At 41.6% G+C, this 21,962-nt stretch overlaps 1 long non-coding RNA gene across 2 annotated transcripts in view; it reads left to right on the forward strand.

Moving 5' to 3' along the window:
- The window catches only part of LOC140555586 (uncharacterized), a 109,767-nt gene that overhangs the window by 21,149 nt on the left and 66,656 nt on the right, over positions 1-21,962 (forward strand). Inside the window, exon 3 of one of the 2 annotated variants that reach the window (XR_011979668.1) lies at positions 159-798. The exons of the other annotated variant lie outside the window; for it this stretch is intronic. This is a non-coding gene — a long non-coding RNA (uncharacterized lncRNA). Of the gene's footprint in view, positions 1-158; positions 799-21,962 lie in introns of those variants that run through there. 2 annotated transcript variants of the gene reach the window in all.

Below are 21,962 nucleotides of genomic sequence, written 5' to 3' on the forward strand. Positions count from 1 at the left end.
TTATAAAGTGCTAAAGAAGAAATAAGTAATATCCGTTAGATTATGCTTTTTTATTATTAACAGTGACTGGGACTTCTAAGTGTTAGTCAAGACTCCTGTGGAATGCTTATAGGGTCAAACCAATCCTGATCTTCAAGCTCTGCCTGTTTTCTCATCAGGATCTTTACATCAGAAGAACCCGGAGAGCCTGGTTTACCCTTTCAATCAAACAAATGACATTTGCAGCCAGCCTGAACGGATGCATTCATGTCCTGCTCAGACAAGACTGCAGAAAGCCCTGAGGAGAGCTTCAGACAGAAGAAGAGCCATCTGTAACGACTGAGGACTATATCGTTCTGGTGTGAATGTTCAGCAGATTGTGGGAGTTCTCTGACTCATTGATTATGTACTGTATGTGAATGCAATATATATATATATATATATATATATATATATATATATATATATATATATATAAAAACAAGGAAACTGCTGGTTGATAACAGCAAGTCAGTGTTGATGTAGTGGCTGTTTCTTCACAGGCTGTTTCCACAAGTTATTTGGAATTAGGATAAAAAAATAAGAATGGGTTCACTGATACTGCAGTCCACAGACTCATGCATTTGACCTTTTTTTTGTTGTACTGATTGGTGTGTGGTTCACTCTGTACGTGCTAAGCACAGCACTTTTTTGTTTGAAAGACTCTCATATAGTTATGTGAATAGGCCACAGACCAGGAGGAAGAATCTGTCATGAAAATCCTGTTTGGAGAGAAGCAAAAACAGTCATAGTAGTTTGTGATATGAACCCTGTGATAAGACCCTGTATTTAAAAAAATTATAAATAATATAAATATATAAAATATAGTTCTAACAAACAATCAAGTTGACTTGTTTCCTTTGAATGTTTTTAAAGTAGTGTTTGATTTTCACTGTTAGGTAAGGAAGATCACATACACTCTATGGACAAAAGTATTGGGACACCTGCTCATTTAAGGGTACTAAAAAAGGGTATTTTGTTGGAGCAACTGTTTCTACTATCCAGAGACGGCTTTCTATTCAATTTCGCAGCATTGGATTTGATTGCATTCAGCGACAACAGTGTTATTGTGGTCAGAATGTTGGGTGATCATCCCATCACCTCATCCCCAACACCATCATTACAAAGAACATAGTTCAATTGTTGGGGGGGCTTTATACCCCTACAGCCCACACCTGGCATTAGGCATGGTGTCAACAGGTTCATGGTTATCTGCTCCAGACAGTCCTATTCTATTGGCAATACTTCTCTGCCGGGACTAGAGAACCTGTGTGTGTGCATTTGCACATCTGTGTCAGCAATGGGTGCAACTTTTGAACATTGTGTGTCATGGTCAAGCAAATCTCCCCCACTTTCGCGAAATAAAAGAGTTTGTAGGATGTTAATATCATTGGTTAAGGTAGAGTTACAGGCCATTGTCTTGTGACGTGACCTAACTAAACTACAGCTTGAACTCATAGACATAGAAGAATTCTCTGACACTCAGCAGTTGGATGCAACGGTTGCAAGGCGTCCATGTCCTGATGCTTAAGATATTGTTCAGGAACTCTAGGAGGATCGTCTTGGTGTTTCTTGGTGAACTTGAGATGAATGTTTTTATTTTTCCTGGTTAGAAATGGTTTTAATTTGGCTGATTTGTAATCAACTGTTCACTTTGGTGGAGCAGGATGTCCGATGCCAAGCTGTACTTTAGTCGTATATTGCATATTTATAGACAGTGTCTTTCAATAGTATTCGGATCAGATCTTTCTAGATTATAAATGACACACTGATTTATTCATTTTCAGCAGATTTTTTTTAAAATGTTGGTCAGCAGATCTTAAAAAAACAGCTTTAGGTTTGGTCTACTAGCTTTGCACACTGTTTGGAAGTGTTTTTTGCCCATTCGTCCTGGCAGTTTTGCTCCAGAAGCTTCAGGTCAACATTGGTGGACTGCAATTTTTCAAACAGTCCCACAGATTCTTGATTGAATTGAGATCTTCACTTTGACTTGATCATTGATGAACATTCTTCTTTTTCTTGCTTATCTGCTCCTCTGTTGTTTTGGCCACGTGCCTGGAATCACTGTAATACTGAAAGGTGAAGTTTGTCCTAAGCTGTAGTTTTCTTTAGCAGACTGTTTTGCAGTGTTCCACTGCATTTTGCACCTTCCATTCGTTCTCAGTAACAAGATGCCCAGTGCCTGTTGTGGAAAATCATCCTCACAAAATGATGCTAACCCCCCTTCATTGTTGATGAGGCTGTGGTAGGTTTGCGCCACACATATTGTTCTGAATTTTGGGCCAAAAAGGCTCCATTTGACATCCATCTCACCACAAAACCTTATCCCACATTTTAGCTGAGTCACTTTTTTGGCAGACGCATTCTGTCAAACCCCAGATGTGCTTTATGTGTTTTTTTCTTCAGTCATGGCTTCTTTCTAGCCACCCTTCCATAAAGGGTTGTTCAATTCAGTCAAAAAAACTCTGTATCCTTCAGAGTGAATGTGGACCTCTCTGTGGCTTTACTAGTCATCTTGCTATATGTTTTGAGTGATGACCTCATTTAGGCAGGTCCTAGGTGGTATGATGCAGCTTCCATTTCTGCACTATGATCCAGCAGTGCTCTCTGGGATATCCAAACACTTTTTGTAGCCTTTTACTATCTTATTCATGCAGAGGAGGTGATTCCAGGTAAAGGTCAGTAGTAAGGATATTTCCTATACTACTCTATAGTTCCATATAGTAGCAGGATATTTCCTTACCAATACCACCTTTAAATTCATTCATTTTAAGGGCTGAATACAATATATAACACTGGACAACATGACACAGATCAAAGTGTCATTAATCATCTAAATAAATATGTTGGCTTTTATTGGCACTGTTGATATAACAGTGGGGAAAAGGTCGTATAGCCTTCAGCTGTGGCTCTTCTGTCTTCCTGACCGGATAATCGAAGCCACAGCCCAGGTTGACCCAGCACTGAACCTGGACAGCAAACAGGGCTAAGTAACCGGAGCCTTCATTTGAGGCTTTTAATGTGTTTCACCTTTCATCATGAACGAATGGTGAGGGAGATCAAGTGTTGTTGTGCTAATGTTTAGTTTCTCTGGCTAGAGTTATTCATATACAGTAAAAGTCAGAGGTTTGGACACACCTGGTTGAATGTGTGTTGATCTTAAAACCATTTGATCCAAATGTTTTTTCATAAAAAAAAGGCCTGTGGGGACACACTGTATCGTTCCGTATCCACAGTAGTTAGTTGCATGCCATATTTGAGCTCCCCTCCTGTAGACACTGGTTCGGGGATATAAAAAAGAGTTGGTTTAGGTGTACTTTAACAGCATTTCATATATTTATACATAAGAAAAAGGAAACACTCCACAAGACAGGAATATGTTTGTTTGTGTGTGTGTGTGTGTGTGTGTGTGTGTGTGTGTGTGTGTGTGTGTGTGTGTACTGCAAGTGAAGGTCCTGCTGATAATATTCATAATTTATCTGGCCTTCACAGTCTTTCTAACAAAACTGCAAAAAAAAAAAAACCTTAGTAAGTTTAATCCTCTTATTTTTTCCAGTTAAATTTCTCATTTTTACATTTTACAATATATATATATATATATATTATATGCTATATGCTCGTTCATTATTTCTTCAGAAATAGTTTAATTATTTACCCTACGAAATTTAATTTTAAGGCCCCATTCTATGGTCCCATTAAGCACTCATTAAACAGTGGGATTAGAGTTGGGTTAGGTGTCCAAACCCATTATGTACTTACACATATGAACAAGCAAACACTTCTCAAAGACAGACATACAGATATGTGTGTGTGTGTGTGTGTGTGTGTGTGTGTGTGTGTGTGTGTGTGTGTGTGTGTGTAAACTGGCCTTTGGTGTGTCAAATGTTCTGTGTCATCATGTGCAGAAGGATTCGTCCTGTCTGGGCTGGAGGTGTTACCTTGGTGTCACTGTGTCAGTATCTATAACAGCCAAGTTTATTTTTTTTTCTCCTGCATAAATCCGGGCCTGGCAGGCCAGCACACTTTCTGGAAGGTCACTCCCTGTAGCCTTCGCCAGTGCTGGTGGTTCTGGGCCAAAAGCTCACAACGTCCTCAACACCACTCAGCATGCACCTTCCCCGTCCACAGACTCACTACTGCTCACAATGATGCTACGCTAGCTGGATAAAGAGAGGCGATTGACTAGGTGGCAAAGAGACTGATCAGAGAGAGAGAGAGAGAGAGAGAGGGATGATGCTCTTGGGTCAGTTCTCCCTGTGGCCCACTCCTAAAGATAAAATCTTGCCCAATTTCCAAGTGAAATAAGTAGCTAAGTCGAGCCAAATCCCCGGTTGGATGCCTTGGTTTGGGACAGCCATGGTTATTGGCTATGGTTCATAGTATGGACGGACTTTGCGAAGCTTTCTATTGCACTGTCCATCCGGAGGCTGCATTTCAAGGGTGTGTTGAGAGACAGTAGGAGAAAGCTGGCTTTAGATGATCATTAAGTGAGAGATTAAAGTTGAGATGTATAAAAATGTGAATGCTTTTACATTTATTTAGTAGAAATGTACTGAAATGGGAATTGTGGGCTGATGCTGATACCCAGTATTTTTAATATACAATTTCAGATGCTGATGTCCAAATCCAGTTGCATTCATGTTAGAAAGAAATGTAACATTAATATAAATGAGTGTTTTCTCACTGAGAATTAAATTACTATTGCTACTATTACTACTACTGTTATTCTGCTTCTACTACTATTACTACTACTACTACTCTACATCTGCTAATATTTCCTTACCTACACTACTATCACCTTTCTTCTATTATTATTAATACCACTCTACTTCTGCTACTATTACCTTACTTCTATTACTACTACTACTACCTTACTTCTACTACTACTACTATTAATACTACTACTGTTACACTACTATCACCTTACTTCTACTATTACTACTACTACTGTTACACTACTACCACCTCACTTCTACTATTACTATTACTACTGTTACACTACTATCACCTTACTTCTACTATTACTACCACTACTGTTACCCTACTGCTACTATTACTGCCACTCTACTTCTACTAGTATCACCTTACTTCTACTACTACTACTTTTCTACTACTACCTACTACTATTACTATGACTCTACTTCTACTATTACCTTAATTCTACTACTACTATTACTACTACTACTTCTACCACTGTTACTACTACTACAACTCTACTTTTACTACTGTTACTATATTTCTACTATCTCCTTACTTCTACTACTACTACTTTACTACTACTATTACTACTACTCTACTTCTACTATTACCTTATTAATACTACTCTACTGTTACTATATTTCTACTACTACTACTACTCTACTACCACTACTATTACTCTACTGCTACTATTACTACTATTCTATTTCTACTACTATCTCCTTACTTCTACTACTACTTTACTACTACTATTACTACTACTCTACTTCTACTTTTACCTTACCACTACTATTACTTTTACTACTGTTACTATACTTCTACTACTATTGCCACTACTACTCTACATCTACTAACAACCACAGCTACTCTACTTTTACTACTATTACTCTGCTACTATTACTCCACAGAAATTACTACTACTCCAATTACTACTACTACTGCTACAACTTCTACTACTACAACAACCAATACTACTACTCTGCTTCTACCACTCCTACTGTAAACTACTACTACTAATACTATTACCACTCCTACTGTAAACTACTACTACTACTACTACTACTACTACTAATACTCTGCTACTACCACTCCTACTGTAAACTACTACTACTAATACTACTACTCTGCTTCTACCACTCCTACTGTAAACTACTACTACTAATACTACTACTCTATGACTATTCTTCTACTTTTACTACTGCTACAACTACTACTATGTTACTGTTACTTTTACTAATCTGTTTACTGCCTCTTTGTTTACTATTGCTACTTTACTGCTATTACTACTAATCTACCTCCACAACAACTGCTCTACTACAACTACTCCTTTTACCAATGCTTACAATTTGACACCTCAGTTTGCTTTATATTCATGGCTTATTTAAAATTTACATTATTTTGCGTTCTCAGGATTTCAGACATGGTTAAGACATTTTAGCACCATATTAATCCATTTTCACCACAAGCTGCCAAAGACTGAATTGTGCGCACTGGAAACCTCAGGCACCAGTGAACAGAAACTGTTGTTAAAGGCCGGTTATGGTGAGAGCCTGGGTTTCACTGGGAGGTAGGAGGTAAAAGCCCTGTTTTAATTAGACACAGCTGAGTGGACCACCCCTCCATACACACATAAACACACACACACACACACACACGCACACACACACACACACACACTTGCACACTCACACACCTCAGGTCTATAATCCAGTCCTGGCTTATAAGAAGTGCTGGAGTTTCCAGGCCTTCCTGGGTGGCCTATCGGTCATACTGTGTGAGGGGCTTTGGAGAGGCTGTTTTTCTTGGTCACCGACTTCAAACGCACACGGTTTCGCCCCCAAATAAAAGGTCTGGTCAAGCGGTTTGCTGTTTGAGAGGAAGCCGAAAGCATTTGGGGAATGTAAAGGGGGCTTTTAATCAAACCTTTTTGCCCCTTGATGCTGTCAAACTAGTCAAACGGGGGCATGAGCTGCCTTCTTGGCACACAGATGCTGTTTGATTTTTGTTTAAAGACAGTTTGTTGTAGGCTGTAGGATTTTGTCAGAGGTGTATTTATTCAATTTTGACAGTTTTTTTGCTGACAACACTAACCACATTAAATACAGCCAGCATTTGTTTCTTAACTCTCTGGAGGCGGGGACTTTGGTTAGAGGCAAAGAGGAAGGTCCAAGGCCTCTGTGCAAACTTCACAAATTGCCTGTAGTCTAAAGCACTTGTGGTGTGACCATGAGTTAATCTGGTTGCAAGTCCTGCTGATATGATTTGGTTTCAGTGTGTTCTGATGTACAGTATTAGGCTAAGATGTGTGCATATATCTGATAGATTGAACGCAACTGGATCTACAGACTTCACTGGGCAGTGGTGGCTCAGTGGTTAGTGTAGTGGGTTATTGATAACAGGGTTGTGGGGGATTCAATATACCCAGATTCTCCAAGCTGCCAGGGTTGGGCTTTTAAGCAAGGCTCTTAATCCCCCCTATCCCTGGGCACCACAGCCCACCCTTATTGGGCATGTGTGCTCACTGTATTACAGATTCCATCTTTGTCCAACACAAATGGTTGATGTGGTGGTCTTGTGGTTAATTACTTTAAATTTGTTCATACGACAAATAGAAATAGTGCAGTTGGTCTTCATGTAGAAAAAACCTTGTATCTCCAAAATGGCAACATTAAAGGAGTAGAAACAAAATGTCTTTTTATGAAAGTCAATGTAAATATATAATTTTATAATGATATAATATAATATAATATAATATAATAATAACTATATAATTCTAATTTGGAGAATGAAAGTGTGACACACTATAAAAGACAACATATACCATTGACTCGGATGACACTAGCAAGATGTTGTGGGATTGGCTGTATTAGGTTAACTGGTCCACTGTGTTCTGTCGATTCCTCTTTACCACTCACTCATCTGAATTGTACTTACCCTCTGGCATCAATGTGCCCAGGGGCTCCACTACTATTAGCGGTTCCCAAGATGCTCCATGTCACCATGTTATCATGTCCTTTTAATCATGTCCTCCGCCCATGATGATTGTTTTGCACTATGCTACAACTGACTGGTGTGCTCCCTTATTTATACAGCAAACCCTGTCACCTGGCATCTGTGACGTCTCAGGCCAGTGACGGTCATAATATTATGACATGACTGTGTGTATATACACATATTATCTATATGAGCCTATATGACCTGCGATGTGGCCCAGCATAAATTTCTCCAGTACACCAAAGACAATTGGATGACGTACTGCTCTGGCTAAGTATTTCAGTGTGCAGCCAGGCAGTGTGCTATCTTCATGATATACAGTGCATAACACAACAATGTGTTTTCTGGATAGTATGAAAGTAACCTCCTAGTGTAACCCTGTAGTTTGGTGCTTAAGACCTGAGATTATAATAGTCGCATTCTGAATGCTGTACTGTAATGTACCACTTTGAGAAACTGCATGCAATACACAGTGTGCCGTTCTTATGCATAATCTGCTAGTAGAAGGCCAGGATTTCTTATAAACAATGGAAGTATTCCAAATCATACATAGAAAATATTGATACTTAAGAAAAGTCCCTCTATGAATAGGTGCGCCCACACTGATACTGTATATTTTTTCATATGTGGAAAGTGAACACAGCGGCTTTCCTATGTAAGCTAAGTGGGTGGGCAACTCCCTTAGTTGGTACAATGTTCAAATGTTTAAGCTAGAATGCTAGAAACACATTTAAGCTTTTTCATTCCAAGGCTAGGCTAAAACCCAGAGCCTGTCCAACTTGTTACCGTATACGTTTTCAAGCTCTGCTTTAAAATAGAAAAAGCAGACCAGCCACCTTTATCCCACCAGTGCTACCGTCATCCTCATCATTCTCACAATCACCCCGCCAGCAGTGTGCTGTATGGCCACTCTTAGTGGGCAGCCTGCAATGAGCTCTGTGTGTTTGTCTGAGCCATGTGGCCTTCAAAGGTTTCATTAATGCGTCTGCTGAACTCAAGCCAGCTGCATCTAATCTGCTTGACACCATGTCCTGAAGTGTGTGTGAGTGTGTTTCAGGGTTTGGGTGAGAGGTTTAGCACTGCTGTGTGTGTAATATTTTTGTGGATAATGTGTGTGTACATGTATGTGGTTGTATAGCTAATGCTGATGATGTGATTTCTTTTTGTCTAATCGATTACCACAGAAAGAGTTTGGTGGGTGCCCAACTCTTGGTGGGTGTAGTGTAAAATACTGGACAACAACCTTCAACTTCAGAACCTGCCTGTTAACTTTCATTATATATATTTTTTGTCAGCAGATTTTCAGTAAAAAGTTTATATGTGTGTCTGTGGTAACTCTAAACTCTAGAGCAGTGGTCAACAGCACTGCTGGAGATCTATCTTCCCAACCCAATTCTATCACACTTCATTCAGCTAATCAGGCACTTCTGAAGCCAGTAACATGATGCAGGGTAGATTAGATAAGAGCTAGTGTATAAGAACTAGGGTAGGTTTAATAAGGGCTGAGACTGCAGGAAGGTAGCTCTTCAGGAACATGGTTGATGACTGCTGCACTGAGAATTTCTGAACATTGTGAACAGAGAACAGTGCAATCTATTGTGTCTCACCTTTTTCAAGATGGTTAGCCTCTTGACCTGCCCTGTTCAAATTTGTTCTTATTAATGTGACCATATGTCACATATGTTTTTTTTGGCCTGTAATAAAAAGCAGGGCACATGAGTAGTAAAAGGAGATAATTTAGCCATATGGGCTATTAAGGCAATTTATTAGTCTTGCTATATTAGTAAATGTTTATGTATTAATGTTTCTTAACATGATTTGCATGAAGTATTTAATGCACTATTGTGCGAAAACTGGTATTTATTGCTCCTGGGCTCCTCCTGAAGTCTGGAAGTGTAAATCGGGCTTTGAGCTGCAACTACAGCACATGCTTTACATATGCATTTCTGGACAAGCTGAGAGATACAGAACCATCACTGAGCGTGAAAGAAGCATGTAGTCTGAGGTGGTAAAGTAATATTACTGGATTTTACACAAATATGACGTGGTGGTGCTGCAGGTAGTGCATGTTTCTCACAGCTCCAGGGGCCTAGGGTTGTGGGTTGGATCCTCGCTCTGGTCACTGTCTGTGAGGAGTTTATGTGTTCTCCCTGTGTCCACTCTGGTTTTCTCTGGGTACTCCGGTATCCTCACCTTGTTAAACAAATGGTGAGTGAATTGGCTATGAAAAAATGCCCCTGGGTGTGAATGTGGGTGAGAATGATTGTGTGTTGTCTCCTGCGATGAACTGGCCCCCTATCCAGGGGGTATTCTTGTCTTGCGCCCAATGATCTGCGGCGACCCTTGACCAGGAAGAAGTGGATAAAAAGGTGGCTGACTCTGCTTGTGCAGTGTTACACAGTTCTCAAAAGCACTGTTCTTCCCACTTCACCAGAATCACATTGTGCAGTTGGCAGTGTGCCAAGTAGCAACGACTGCGACACTATTCTCCCTATTACAAATAAGTGGGACTTCTTACTGTTAGGTAGACACTGTTAGTGTCCTCTATATGCCCCCTACTCTAATTTGATTGAATGCTTCTTGGTAAAAGCACACAGTAAAAACCTTCTGAGCTTTACAATATGCACTACAAAAGCAGAATTATTACTTTACAAGAAGTCTTATTCTCACTGGAAGGTAGTATTGGGCTCCGTACTTCTCTGCTCTGTGTGTGTGAGAGAGAGAGAGAAGCTGAAGTGGATCAGCAGATCAGCTTTGAGAAGCTTGGTCCAATCGCGTGTGTGTGTTTGCGAAGGCTCCGTGTGCGGCTTGTGCTTTTCTCCCCTCTTATTTATTTCTCCACCAGCAGGATGTTGCCACTAACTGCTCCCTGTTCTCCTCCTGCAGACCACCCTCACCAGTCATCTCGTATCAGGCCCACCCAGCTCTCACATGCGGTCAGACCAAATCTGCCCCCCAGCCTGGAGGGAGAGGCAGGCCCCAGCAGGCTTAAAGGAATAGTTAATCAACAATTCATATTTATTTCCACAATGTTCCCAAGGATGTATCTGGTTTCTGAAGTTTGCTTCTGTAGTTTTGCACTGGAGCTAAGAGTAGCTAACGAGCAGTGGAAGCTCAAACCGCACCAATCAGCATCATGCAAACAGCATACCTGAAGCACCACACACTTATTTCAGACCACATCACTGTGGTAAGCAATCTGAAATACAGTTACTTGTGTGATGTCTGAGCCTGGAAGATGTTATCTGTTATCTGTAAAAATGAAGACTCCAAGCTGACACGTCTATTCGAGATTACTTAGTCGGGGTAAGCTTTTCCGTTATTTTGACAGCCCACAAAATATATTTGAACTTCATTTGAACAGTATTGTAGGTAATGTACATCTCCAAATGTAATACTAGTAAAAATTAGAATCGCTAGAACATCATTAAAGAGCCTGTCTTATTTAAACTTCAGATTTCACACCTTTAAGCTGCGCTCTAAAGTCTAGGCTGTAGCCGAGGTAGGCTGCATTTGAAGGATCCTTCGTATACACTGATGTATCCTTCCCGGGCCCTCGGTTACCCACAGTTCTCTGTGCACATACAACTCCACGAAAATGATGGAAAACTAAGCCTCCAGAGCAGAGTCTATTTAAAAACAGCAGGCTACAAAGAATAAAAAATAAAATGTGATCACAGGATCTTCAGAGAGCTCTTGCCACAGTCACAATACATCAATAGGCAGGACTGTGAATGTACCATACTTTAGCTTTAAGGCTTGAGAGCTTTTTTTCTAGGATGGTGGTCTTTGCATGTCAGTCTTTAGGTTCTGTTGCATGTTGTAAAAGTGTATGGTGGGGGCTCCTAACTGCTCAGGAGGAGTTTATGGCTTTCTGGCACACTAACTGCGATTCATATCAGCACAGGAGAGCGATTATGAGCTGCTCTGGACCGGTCAAAGGAAATGGACCAGCTCGCTCGCTCTCTTTCTCTCTCGCTAGCTTCTCTCTCTACCTCTCATTCCCCCTCTCTGAGCTATGGTAATGAAGGTAATTAACTCCAGGCTGGGTGTCTCATGCTGTAGGCAGTCTCAGCGAACAGGCAGATTTATGGAGACGACCGTTAGTGTTTTAGCACTATGGAAATGCAATACACGCGTACTGCAGAGGAATGCAGAACAAGGTTAGGATTTGTAAGAACAATTTAATTTCGATTCTAGCTGGAGGGGGACCACCCACTGACTTCTGGCAATCGCCTCTGGCTATGTCACCTTGGTAGGCTGGAGAGGACTTTCACGTGCATGGTATTATGTAAATAGTGATTTTCCGCCTTCGACAATACCTTAAAAAAACCCAAGGCCCTGAATTCATACATGTGTATGTAATATTCTTATGCAAGAAATTGTTTAGACATACTTGTCTGCCAGGCATTTTTTTTAGAGTTGGCAGAATAGTGTTTAAGGAATAGTAAACATACTGAGTAAAAAAGTAAAAGCAAGCTCTCACTTAAATGTGTATGTGTAATGTGTGTGTGGTGTGTGTCTGAGTGGATAGGGAAGGAATATGTGTAGCAATTAGTTTTCTTCCCAGTGTCCGGTGAATTATTCCACCCCTCGTTCGCAGTTGCTACATTAGTTCCCATCGTCCTTTGCCCTCCATATAAATTATGAAATTTACATGTGATTATGCCAGTCAGGCTCATCAGTAATTAATGGTGATTCTGACAAATCTCACTAGTGAACTATGTTACCAAGTGCCAAATTATGCAATTATTATGCAATGGATTTATGGATTATTTTATGTTATTTTAAGTTATTTGATTATTTCTTATATTACTTAAATATTGAGTATATGAGTAGGGGCTTAAAATGTCTATTTACAACCCTGTTATTTTGCTTCAAAAATAAAACACACTGGTTTTATGGAGGGCTTGTTGGAAAAAAAAAAAAAAACAGTTCTGCTTTTATTGGCTGGTTTACGAAGCACCAAAAGCTAATAGAAGCTGCATATTATAAAATACTTTTAATACCTAAGAAAAACACTGTAATTGTTTCCTAGGCCTGGTTTATGTAGCAACTGGCATTCGCATAACTAGCTGGGTCTGGTGGTGCTGCTCTCGAGTATCAACAACACCATATTCTCCCTAAAAATGCTGATGTGTTTTTACTATTTCACCAGATTTGACTAGGGCTTTTGCTAGTAGGCGAGGTTTGTGTAAATATTGGGGGCATAAATATAGCAAGTCAAGCTACAAAACAGTTTAGAGTTGAGTCTGTTTTTCCATCCCTGTTTAGGTTATACCATACATATTTAGTGCATGAGGACACAGCAGTGTTTAAAGTTCACAATATGTCAGTCCCATCTACCGAACTCTTATTCAACTATGTCAAGGAAAATAGTTTTAGGGCTCCTTAATATTTTTCTCTCTCTCTGCACCCCCACCTCTCTTGTTGGGAATAAATACTTTTGAGAAGATGCAAAAGTGAACTTTGTGATGTTGTGGAGGGCTGAGGGTGCTTATTGTTCAGATAGATGCATCACAGCACCATTTACATACATTCATGTACAGAACTTGGAAATGGCCCAAAAAGACCAGACAGGAATACATATTTTGTATGTGTATGTGTGTGTGAGCATATACACAGCAGCATTGGTAAGCAGGGGTGGGGTTATTCCCGTTCCGTCAGGCTGCCCTGCGGAGATTGGAATTTGAGCCACAGGTAGCTATTAAACTCCCGCTAGAGCTGAGGCGAGTAATTTAAGAGCAGGCTCTGGCTCATGGAGGGTCTTTGCTGGAGCTGAAAGCTTCCGCCCACACACTTGTGCCATTCCCTAGCAAAGCTATTAGTGGTGATTGTGAAGATCTGGCAGACTTACATGTTTGTGCCTTCTTGTCTGCTTGTCTGGCCAGTATGGATGCAGGAGTGGGTAAGAATGGATACCAGTCTGACTGTCTCAACGGGACATCTCCCTGCTGAACTTCATACATGGCGTATCTTTCCATTACTACTTTAGTGCCGTCATTTATGTCCCATTAAGCTCAACAATTGCCTTGTGATGAGCTGCCACGAGGACATTGGCATTTCTCGGAAGCAAACCATCCCTCACTTCCCTGACATGTCCTAGTTGTAAAAGAGCCATAAAATCAAGAAAACATCAGGGGATTTGTGCTGTTGTAGCGCTACGCTGCTAATGGAAGAGTACGGTCTGTCTAAGCGTGTACAGGGTGTACGTGTAACGTGCAATTGGAAATGCACCAAAATGCAACAAAGCAACACTATTTCGCTCCTGTAGTTCCCAATCTAGCCACAGTATTGCGGTGAAAACTACACAAAGCTACTCTAGTTTTTTAGATGATATCGCTAGGCCTGTCATATTACACTTAGGTTCATTAGATTTGATTAGTTTCATTAGTGCATTTGTGTGTATTTGGTCTGCCTCTAAGTCCTTGTCCAGCTTTTCACTGTTTTTTTTTTCATTTTGGGCCAAATTCCAAACTCTTCTGGGGGGTCTGATCTACTAAGGGTTTCTGATCCAAAACACATGATTTCAAAACTCCTGTCTAAAAGGCCTTTTTTGTGGTAAATGCAGCAGAATGGCATTAACATTAACAGATGCTGTAATTGTGTATTTTCCTAGCATACCCTCATGTGCTACTCTAATCTACAGTAAATATACATTTGCATGTGCTGGTCACCTTTCTTTCTTTCAGGATAAACAGTCTGGTCGTCAAAATACTGTAGTCAAATACTATGTAACATGCTCCCAAAGTCTACTGTCAAGGGCTTTCGTTTAGCCATCATATTGATTCCATACAGGCTTTCTTATTGTTTTCATATAGTATTGATCTGTTGCCACTCTATGCTGGCAGTGTAGTGCTGTACCTTAAGGGCTGCATTTGTCTGTAGTGTTTTTGTGTCGAATTTCACCTTGACATGATTCACGCCAACAGATCTACACCGCCTGTCCTTACCTGAACCCTATAAGCCTATCCAATCTCAGCAGACAATAAGCTGAGATTTCCCAGGGGGGATATACAGAAATATCCCCATTCATTTCCTCAACGATAGCCAGTTTGGATGAACAGGCAGCGAACATTAAGAAAAACAGGCTGACTTGTGGATTACTCATGCTTTTGTAGGCAGGTTCTCATGGCAGGTCAGTCCAAATGAAAGGAAGCATTAATGGCGGATGGATGAGGAGTTTGCAAGCTTGCATCAGGAGATCAGTGTAGGTTATTCGTTCCTTATGAGGAAGCACAGCAGTGTCTCTACGTTTCCTTAAAAATAAAGATGTTTCAAAAAATTTTGAGCAATGCCACCTCTGGTCCCATTAAGAGCCATGTTTGATGTCAAGTCATGAAGATGTCAAGTCAAATTTATTGTATAGCACTTTTTACAACTGTTGTCACAAAGCAACTTTACACAATTAGTAATTAGTGAAAGACAGAGAAAAAAAAGAAATAACATAAGAAGACATGAAGGATCCAAGACCCCCAGTGAGAAAGGAAACGGCGACAGTGGCAAGGAAAAACTCCCTCAGAGCTGGAAGAAGAAACCTTGGGAGGAACCAAGACTCACAAGGGGGCCCCAGCCCATCTTCCTCTGGTCAGAACTATTTATAAATTATTGATAAAAGTTACCAAACCTTCTATACTGGTAAACTGCTCTGATCATAATCATAATATATTAATCATGATGTAGTATAACTTAATATAGTCATGGCAGTGATGGTCAGAGTAATGATAAGTAATAGTGGTGATATTAATAGTGGCAAATAATCCATTTAGGTTTTAACATGGTCATTAGACAGGAAGCTGTGTTAAGAGGTTGTGCTGCCGGTCTGGCATGGGTGGTGGTGGGGGCGGGACCTGCTGGTTGTACTGGTAGGTGGCATCTGGTCTGACGCAATTGGAAGGGGACCTCAGCGGGCAATCTTTCAACAGGTTGGGCTGGGTGACCATTTTACTGGGAGAAGGTAAAGAGACAGAGTAAGTTCTAAGAGGATTTTATGGAGAGCATAGAATGCTGAGCAGTATCAGAGTGTGTCTGATGACTCCGGCAGGTCTGACTATAACAGCCTAATTAAAAGAAGACAGCCAGAAGGTAACACAGACACGGGAGCACCCTGAAACTGAAATCTGCTCCACTGTCCACTGTCCGCGAGTGATCGTGTGCTAGCAGCGAGATGACAGCTCCAGCATCTCAGTATACTACAATTCGCCTGTGTCCCTGTGCATGACTGTGCAGGACCTGCAAATTGGTGAAGAGCGTTTCAGTCAAGTGATGGATCTTCATACTAACTATTTCAAACATGACCAAAAACGAGCATAGCATCGCTGAAAACAATTCTGAACCTTCATTTTTAAGAGAGTAAAAGAAAGAGAGGATCTCGATAGGAACGCTGGGAGGAACCAAGAAGTTATACTAAATAAACTAAGTACAGTTCTCCATGGTTTTGGCAAGGCTTGTAATGTCACTCTAGGCCAATCCAGAGTTGGATAATCTGCATTCTGTGACTCCATGCCAGCGTGAATGCATATCAAGGCCCGTAGACATCAGATACCAGGTCTTTTCGTCAGATAACTGATGAACTGATTTTCTGATACCCAACCGTTCCAATGAAAAATTAGGAAAAACACCAAGTGGTTGGCAGCCCAGGACATACATCAGCAGGCTGCTTGTACGTGTGAAGTCTCCGTGCCGCTGGTGTCAAAAGATACTAGCGCTCCTTTTGCTACATGTCAGGGACTTGTCACTATCTGAGGCAGATTTGTGGCTGGCTTTGAAAGTTCACACACGGTACACAGAGAGGAGGGAATGAAATTGCTTATGCTGGGAAACTTTGAAGCCTTTGCCTCTAATGCACCATGCTTGTGTGAGGCATGAGGCGAGATGAGAGGCAGAGAGCGAGAATGACAACAAGCACTCGGACAGCCTCTTTATTCTTCCCACAACATGTCGATGGGTGAGTCATGCATCTTACTGCTATGATGGGTCTGGTGATACACACGCACACATACATATGCTTGTTAAAACATGTAGCTGGAATGAAATAGCTGTATGGTAGTGCACAGATTGCAAAGTGCTGATAAGGCATACTGAGTCTGCCTCCATAAAATTGTTAAAAAATATATATATCCGTCATAGTAATTAACTCAGTCACAACTAGGGCTTTTTTTTCACTACCATGTGACATATGAGAGGTTGAGGAAGTAATGATGCCTTGCTGAGGACAGAATTAATACTTCAATCTGATCTGGTATCTAGATCATAAATGGCCCTTGAAATAGGATGAAATGAAGGATATACCATACCATGAGGAAGAGCACTAATCAAGCACAACTATAAAGCCACTCGAATCGCTGGGATTCATTAAGTCGTTTGTTATGTTTGACGTTTACTTCCTTGTCTCATCTTCATTTGACCTACCCAGCGAAGGAAAACCCATTGTAGACCCATCTTGTTCTACACAAGCCCGCACTTGGACCTTCATTCGGTAGCTAGCTCTGCGGATCGTGCTGCCGAGAAGTTCTTCCCCACTCAGACCTTTATGTCGAGCCTGACTGTGTCTACAAATACCCGGGATTACAGGTAATTAAGCCCTCAAATTCCTGCGTGCCTCGTTTGGCAGATCATTAAGTCACTTTTTCAGTGCGAGAGAAAGGGATCTAGTCACCTCCAGGTCTTCAGAGATGACCTTAACTCTCTCTCAGTGCTTAATTAAACCGAGCAGTGTCGCGCATCCGGCATGCTTGGCCCCCTGCCTCCGACCGAGCGGATATGTAGTGGGATCACAGAGAAGCATTTACCCAGACAGAGGAGTCACTTGAGCTCTCAGAGACAGAGCTAAAGAATGGTCTTTTGGAGCCGGACTGACACAAGGACATTTAAGTTTGAAGTGTTATTTTTACTCCTGCAATTCCGGGCCTTAATTAGCTGAATCTCCAGCACATTTATCTTAATCTGGAAATGACATCATCTACCCAGACATGGTTAAAGCCACATTTTATGCGGAAACTAGGCTAAATAGCTAAGGTAAAGCTAGACTATATGTCCAGATGTCTAATGAATGCATTGCTGACACAGATGTGCAAATGCACACAAATGCTGAACACAGCTGTGTTCTCTGGAATGATGGTGCTCCATCCAATACTTTTGTATTGAATTGAGAGTTGAGGATGAGGTGGGCAGGATATAGTCTTTTTAAAATACACTTGATTTCAGAAGAAACAAATATTGAGCAGGTATCCTAATACTTATTCATGTTATTTAATTAACCGTTTTAGAGATATACAGATAAAAAAAGTTTGAGGCTTCATGGGATATCATTACAATAATCAAAGAAGTCTTAAAATCCAGTCCAGTCATGTCCGCTGGCATGTCTTTGGTACTAATGGTAACTACTAGTATCCATATGTCAAGTATAAGTCAACAGTACCTGCATAAACAGAAGTGTCAGGAACCTTGGGAGGCAACACTTGGGATGCCAGGTGAGCTAAAGAGGGGTATAACGCCCCCCAGCATTGAGCTGTGGAGCAGTGAAAGAACTGTGTTTTGTGGAATGTTGGATGGTGGAGCTTCATCCATAACTTTTGGGACGAGTTGGGGAGTTGGTGATGAGCAGTGGGTTTGGTGATGATCCAACATCCTGATCTCACTAACTGTCTTCTTTCTGAATGCAATCAAATCCTCACAGCAATGCTCCTCCAGAAAGTCTTCTTCCCTGGACAGTAGAGTTTACAGTAACTCCAACAAAAGCAGGATAAGCTCTTTTAAATAGCTTTGATTTCAGAAGAAACAATGAAAGAGGAGCAGGTGTCCCAATACTTTTGTCCATATAGTGTGTTTTGCTAGTTTGGATATTTGATAGCTGGGTTCTAGCTTACACAGTGCATGTTTAACTGAGTTACAGAGTGTTGCGTAACTGCATTAGGCTCCATCAAGTTGAGATCCTCGCTGTCAGAGTGCAGTTAACTCGTTTAGCTGTGTCCTGATGGCAGTGTACACTGACTAGCTGTTTAGATGTGGAAAAGGAGTTCCAGGAAAAAATCAGCCAGTTAGCATCCAGTTGAATTATGGAAATCTCAAAGCTCTAAACTCATGACTAAACCAAAAACACAGCAGCCAGTTCAGAAAGACAATAGCCAATTCAGAAATGCAACCAAGTTAACTCCAACTCACATGCCTGTTACTCATTGATGCGCATCAGTCTGTAGAACCGAATAAGGGAAACAGGCAGCTTTTGATCAAACTGGAACCTTGAGTTGAATATTAAGATGTTTTGCTGTTGTGCTTCTTCGTTTTTGTTAATGTACTTATGTTTGCTGTTGCATTTTTGAGCTGTTAATGTGTTTTTTTTTTACTTGGGGGCATCCATACTGAGCAGTGTTAAACTGTAACTCACCTGAGTGTAACATCAAGATTTGTCGCTTTGCATTTCCATCCATTACTGAGCAAGCAGACGAGCATTTGGGCGTGAAGAATTTTTTAGATATGAATCGATACTTTCGTATCAGGTGAAATCCTACCTGAGGACAGCCAGGCAGACAGGCAAAAGTGCAGAGAGTAGCTCAATGCCTGCGGCAGCAGCCAAGCAGCAGTGGGGCGCTTGGCTCGCTAGTCCCCAGTAACTGGAGTAGGACTGATTTGGATCCGGTTGCCTGACAGATGTTGAGCAGGGCCGCGGACACGAGTGTCCCATTTAGTGGAGTGGGATGCAGGCGCCCCCAGTCCAGCCTGCACAATGCGGCTGAATGGGCAGGTCGGCTCCGATGGCAGTTATCAGAGCCTAGCCCCAGGAGACGGGCCGCTCACTCGCACGTGGAAATGATATGACGAGATGGTGTGTGTTTCGCGCTGGCTTTGCCCCTTCCGCGAGGAGCAAGTCATTAAGTGATTGAGTTTCTGGAATGTTCAGCAGATGCCCTACCTTGAGGCGATGGGCAGGCCACATGTGCTCTCACTATGTCTCTCTCTCTCTCTTTCTCCCTCTCTCGTACACACAACCCTTTTAAACTCATTTAGGTGTCCCTCCTCAATTGCTCATTTCATATTGTTGCTAGAAAGCATGGCACCCCAGGGGGCACACACGGACTGTCTCTAGGCATGCTTTGACTTTGAACCTTTCTTCCTCTCCAAGATGGGGTTTCACCATGGCTGCTACACACCCATACCTTCCATGCTGTGGAAACAGGAGCCATGCTAGATGGTATGAGATCATAAGAGAAGAAAATAGCTGGGAGAGGAGGAACGTAATGAAATCGATCAAAGGCAGATGATTAAAAGACACTGATCATCATGACTACAGGCTCAAGTTAATCAGGGTTTCCTGAGCCCTTGGCTTGTGGATGGAGAGGAATCATGGGTTGTAATTTGCAGTTCCTATGTGGTGAGGCTCATTTGGGCACCATGCTGAGTCAGACAGATGAGAGTTCGGAAAGTCAGACTCATTATTTGCTGCACACAGGGACGGGATGCATTTAAACATTCACACACATGCTGCCCAGAATTAAGCTTGGAATATCACTTTAAGTAAGATGAGGCATGTAGGCTCACACCGGTGTGAAACCAAGTCTAGGGGGAGAGTCTGGTACAATAGATCTGGCACATTGGATGTTAACTGTGAGTCACACAGAGGTCAGAGCAAAGAAGGCCAGCCAAAAAGGTTCAACAGGAACTGTTGGTCCTAGGTGTTGGAGAGTTGCTGGAGACTTCCCCCAGCTAGTGACTTCTGCGACAATGGGCCAGGATCTGTGACATATCGATAGAGTGCTCAGTTACCACTCACTTGCCTGGAGTGGTTGCGACACTTCAGTAGCTAAAATTTAGCGTGTTTTTGTTTTCCTCTAACCTTCATGTTGTCAGTGAGACCCGCCCTTTTCTCACAAGGATGAAGTTTACTTACAGACTTGTCTATGTGGATTCCAACATAGTTTGGCATACTGCATCTATAAAGTGGCCTCCTCTGCATGGTTTGAGACAGGTGTGATTTATGCATGCAGATCACACAATACTAACACTTGAATCATGAATTCAGTAAGTTAGTTTGCTACATTAAGTATCTCCATTTGCCTTGTAGTTGTAGTGCAAGACTAAAAAAAATAATCTTTGGATAATTATTACTGCCTGGTCCTGATTTAGCAACATTTTGAAAAAACTAAAACAAAACATAACTGGTCTAATGGGTGTAGACCGGTGCGGTGTGGCCTTTGTAACCATTTAGCCCTGCAGTGGAAAAGATGCCCTTGTTTATTACTGTGTGAGAGCATTGGTGGGATGACACCAATAGACAGATAATTCTGTCTGTGTTTCCTAAATAACTGAGACCTAAAGAATTAGCTGGTTTGAATTGAATGAAGAGTCTCAGACCTGGAACGAAATAGATCATTTCAATGCTCTTTTAAAGGATGGCAGTCCACAATGTCTTGATGTCCTTATGGCTTGTTTTCTCGTACTTAGCCTGGAGTTTCAGTGTTGTTGGATAGAGAATTGCAGTTTTGGCACTCCTGGTTGATCAGAGGTGAAAGCCAACATCATTTTTGAAGAATCTAATATAACAGGTTATTGCCAACCTAAAACCCATTGTCTAAAATGAAAGTGTTTATGAACCCGTACTGCAGTATTTGTGATGTTCCAGCAGTTAGTGAAGATTTGCATGTTTTGGGAGTGCCTTGCTATCAGTAGTCTGCATTGAAATGTGCAACTGTGGTGTCATGTATCACTGACGTTTGACTCCCACGATGTGCTGGAATCAGTCTCACTGTCCCTGCAAAGCAAAGATGTCTGTCTAGATGGTGCTCTCCACTCATCACTTCCTTTGTGCTGTTGGCAGGCACAGATGTCTGTAGACTGATGTGTCAGAGCTGTGGATTCAGCGCTTTCCTCCGAGTGCGTTGGCTGCTTAGTGATGCTGCATTGGGGGCAGTCTTAAAAGAGGCAGTGGCTGACTTCATGTGTATCGGAGGGGGCATGTGCTTGTCTACACCCTTCTAGTGTAAGGAACAATGGAAGAGATAGAGGTGGATTCCTTTTTTTTATTTCATTTTACCATCAAAATGAAGTAACCCCAACAGACATGTTAGGTAATATGTGTTGACCTCAAGAAGATATCTTGCACAGCAAGTTGGAATGAACTTCTCCTTCCTCCATGTCTGCCCCACCACTACCCACCCTGCCTTCTTGGCCGGCTGCAGGACCTGTCAGGAGTTATACCCAGAGGGACTGTGAGCATAAGCAAAGCTGAAGAACCTCCTAGTGGCGGCTTGCACCCC

This window comes from Salminus brasiliensis, chromosome 5 (assembly GCF_030463535.1).
Source record: "Salminus brasiliensis chromosome 5, fSalBra1.hap2, whole genome shotgun sequence".
NCBI lineage: Eukaryota > Metazoa > Chordata > Actinopteri > Characiformes > Bryconidae > Salminus > Salminus brasiliensis.